The following is a 4,888-nucleotide window of genomic DNA, read 5'->3' on the forward strand; positions in this document are numbered from 1 at the left end:
CAAACTTCAGTATCTTAAGGGCCTATTTCCTACTTACCCAGTAGGAGAGGTAGGGGCAGGCAGGGGCATATCTGTCTGCTGTCATCACTGTTCTCTTTCTAGGACTCAGGTTGATGGAGCCCCCACACTAGAAAACGTTGCCCATCATGGTAATGGAGAGAAAGATCTCACAACAGTAATCAAATGCTTGAACTAGAAGCAACATAATACTCTACAATTCACAGCTCATTGACCAGAAGTGGCCACTTGTCTCTACCCAAGGGAGCTAAGACATCACAATCCTACCATGCATCCAAAAGATGCAGAAACGGTAACATTTAGTGTACAACATTAGTGGCTGCTGTAACAACATAATGCCCTTTCCCACATCATGAGAGCACAGATTGGGACCTGGAATCTGTTCAGAGTGGAAGATGGGGATCTTCAGACAGACTACTTGGTCAGCAAATCCAAAGAGAAAATTTCAACAGGTTGGTCTGAATCTGTGTGCACATGGTCAGGAAAGTATCTTTTAGGAGACTGAAAATGTGGCCAAAGATGTCACTTGCCAGTATTTCAGGACTTTCGAGCTGTAGTTAACAAACTTTTTTAAATCATAAAACCCTGTAGGAAAAATTATTGAGAATGTTCCTCCAATTTATATACACATATCTATGAATTCCATACATGTACTACTTGCTAATATCATGTACACTATTAAATACACAAAAATAGACACTGAAAAAGATGTCTGCTCTAATGTTTCCCACTCAATCACCTACTCCCTAAGATGTCTGCACCCTATTTTGGAGACTCACTCCCTTAGATGACCAAAAAGTTTAAGTTCCATTCTTAAACAAGAGACAAATAAAAAAGGGATGTGTTTCTTTTTAAATTTCTATGTTTCTAGTAAGATGTATGTGTGTACTTATATAGCTAAAAAACATAAAACATTCATTATAGAAATGTTTTAATGTATTGTCCCCAAGAGCACATGAAATTATCCATAATCCCTGATATAGCATCAAAATTATAACTTTTAATATCTTGGTACATTTTCTTTTCCTCTGCACAGTTATCTCTGCACATGTAAGCATCTTTTAAAAAATTGTAATGAAACAACTGCTCTGTAATCTCCTTTTCCTACGTAACACATTGTAAACAATATATTACATATTTGTCTACATCAGTTTTATAAATTTTATCATTTTCCTTATTTCAACAGTAATATATGTTCATTGCAAAATCTTATTAAATGTGCACAAAGAAAAGAAACAAAAATTACACTTTTCATTACCCAAACATAATCACTTTTAATATTTTGCTGTTAATGTTTTTTTAATCCAGTTTCTTTTCAATGTTCTCACAGTTTTCCATTAATAGGATCACATTGTGCGTACTCTTCTGTAACCTGTGTTTCATTTTATATGCATTGTGACAGCTTTCCATGCTATAAAATGCTCTTCTACAATAGCATTTGTGTGACCCTATATGTCAGTGTTTCCAAATTGATCATCTCTAAACATTATTATGAAAGATTCTAATGTGTATATTTAGAAAAAATAAGTTTCACAGTAAAATAAGTTTGGAAAATACTGCCTGTTGAAATCATCATAATGCACACTAGCTATTAAAGTCTAAAAATTCTAAAACTAAAAAAAACTGACTTTGTTTAACATGGTGTTTTTCAAATTTATTTGAGTACAACTTACTTTTTTTAGGCACTTCAAACAACATCCTGCAGAGGAGTGTTAATTACGATATATTCCAGTCCTATGTTCTTGAACATTTAAATTGTCACATTTTTAACTACAAATATCAGCATTGTAATGAATATTCTTATCTCTATATATTATAGCCTTCATATATTTTAAGATAAATTTAATAAAGCAGAATGATGAACTTAAAAAGAATAATGTAGTTTTTTAGGGTTTCTTTTCTGATGAATTGCTTTCCAGAATGTTGAACTTATTTAAATTTCTACTGTGAACTTATTTATATTTCTACATGAGAACACTCATTTCCACACAACCATGCCAGACAGCACTGAGGATTATCATTTAAGAAGTAAATAAATACATAAATAATGGGTCTATTTCAAAATCAATTAATGCTTATTTGATAAAATTTTAAAATTAATATAAGAAAAAAAGACCGAAAAAAATCATACATAATCTCACAACTGAGAGAGAACCACCATCACTGTGGTAAACATTATATAATCATGGGTGCTGTGTTATTTTTAAAAGCCTGCAGTCCCTCTTATTCAACATAATACTAGGAGTCCTAGCCAGAGCAGTCAAGCAAAATAAAGGAATAAAAGGTAACCAAATTGGCAAGGAGGAAGTCAAATTATTTGTTCCCCAGTAACGTGACTGAATACCTAGAAAACCTTAAAGACTCCTCCAAGAGACATCTAGACCTGATAAACAACTTCAGTAAAGTGTCAGGATACAAAATCAACATACAAAAATTAGTAGCACTTCTATACACCAATAACATTCAAGTCAAGAACCAAATGGAAACCTCAAACCCATTTACAATAGACACACGTACGCACACACTCACACACACACACACACACACACACACACACACACACACACAAATATCTAGGAATACATGTAACCAAGGAGGTGAAACTTGTAATTATCCACAAGGAGAATTACAAAACAGTCATGAAATAGATCATAGACGGTACAAGCAAATGGAAGAACATCCCATGCTCATGTATAGGAAGAATGAATGTTGCTAAAATGCAGAGCAATCTACAGTTTCACTAAAAACTTTATCAAAATACCACCATTATTTTTCACAGAACTAGAAAAAATAATCCTAAAGTTTATGTGGAACCAAAAAAGAACCCGAATAGCCAAAACAATCCTAAGTAAAGAAGGTTAGGCACATAACACTGATAAGGGTACCTGATCCCAAACCAGGCAAAGTAAAGACAAATGGGAGACCCAAATTTCACCTCTATGATGACCACTTATGTACCTAACCCTAAATTGTACCCCACATCTCTAAAAGAAAAAGAAAAAAAGAAATGACTAAGAAAAATAAAGAACAAATATGGCTGGGCACTGTGGCTCTCTTCTGTAACCCCAGCACTTTGGGAGACCAAGATGAGAGGATTACTTGAACAGGAGTTCAAGACCACCCTAGGCAACATAGAGAGACCTCTTCTCCACAAAAAATAAAATAAAATAAAAGTAAAAATAAATTAGTCAGTAGGGGTGGCACATGCCTGTAGTTTCAACTACTCGGGAACCTCAGGCAGAAGGATCACCTGAGTCCAGAAGATCAAGGCTGCAGTAAGCCATGATTGTGCCACTGCACTCCAGCCTGGGCAACAGAGTGAGGCTCTGATTTTTAAAAAAAGTGTGGAGGAAACACACTACCTGATTTTATATTATTCTATACAGCTATAGTAATATACAAAAGCATGGTACTAATACAAAAATAGACACATAGACCAATGGAAGAGGATAAAGAACCTAGAAATAAAACCATAGACCTACAACCAACTGATCTTTGAAAAAAGTAACAAAAACAAACATTGGGGAAAGGAACCCCTATTCACTAAATGATGCTGGGAAAATTGGCTAACCACATGCAGGAAAAAGAAGTGGGACCCCTACGTATTACCATATACAAAAATTAAATCAAAATGGATCAAGAACTTAAATGTGAAACCTCAAAATATAAACATCTTAGAAGAAAACCTAGGAATAACTCTTTTGGACATTGGCCTAGGCAAAGAGTTTATGCTGAAGATTCCAAAATCAAATGCAACAAAAATAGAAAAATTAGACTTAATTAAACTAAAAAGCTCTGAACAGCAAATAACAATAATAGTAAATAACAGAGGGAACCGAAAACATATGGAATGGAAGAAAATATTTGAAAATTATGCCTCAGACAAAGGACTAATATCCAGAATCTATAAAGAACTCAAGCAATTCAATATGAGAAAAAGACAACCCCATCAAAAAGTGGACAAAAGGACATGAATAGACATTTTTCAAAAGAAGACATCCAAGCAGCCAACAAACATGAATAAGTTTTTTTAACATCACTAATCATCAGAGAAATGCAAATTATAATCACAATGAAATTATTATTTTATACTTGTCAGAATGGCTATCATTAAAAAGCAAAAGAAAAACAGATATTGGTACAGTTGTGGAGAAAAGGGAGCACTCATTCACTTTTGGTGGGAATGTAAACTAGCTCAGCTTCTATGGAAAACAGTATAGAGATTTCTCAAAAATAAATAAATAAATAAAAGTAGAGCTACCATTTGACTCAGCAATCCCGCCTCTGGGTATCTATCCAAAGGAAAAGAAATCATTATATGAGGGACCCCACTCCCCAAAGAAAAAACAGAATTATCTTTTGGAGAGTGGGACCCTTGGAGTACACTTGGAATTTGTTCCTCCAGATCAAATGGTCAACTTAAGTTTTCACCTGGAAGCTTTGATAAGGTTGCATCATGATTTGTGGAAGAAACATCTGAGTTGTAGCAAACAGGTGACTGGTTCTTCCACCATGACAATGTACCTGTCCACACAGTGCTGAGCGTTCAGCAGTTTTTGACCAAAAATGTCATGATCCCCATGTCCCACCCTCTCTATTTCCCCTAACTCACCCTGAGCAACTTTTGTTTGTTTGTTTCCCCAGATTAAAAAAGTCCTAAAAGGGAAACATTTTGCCAATGTGGAAGAGGTGAAACAAAAAAAAGGCAGAAGCACTAAAAGGCATCAAAATTGACGAGTTCAAAAACTGTTTCGAGCAGTAGGAAAAGCATCTTGAGAGGTAGGTGTATTGTATCAAACAGAGAGTATTTTAAAACTGACTGAAGTATAAACATGTAAGAACATATACACAGTTTATGTATTTGTATATT

This window comes from Carlito syrichta, unplaced genomic scaffold (genome assembly GCF_000164805.1).
Source record: "Carlito syrichta isolate Samal-C Ts95f unplaced genomic scaffold, Tarsius_syrichta-2.0.1 Scaffold306504, whole genome shotgun sequence".
NCBI classification, from domain to species: Eukaryota; Metazoa; Chordata; class Mammalia; order Primates; family Tarsiidae; genus Carlito; species Carlito syrichta.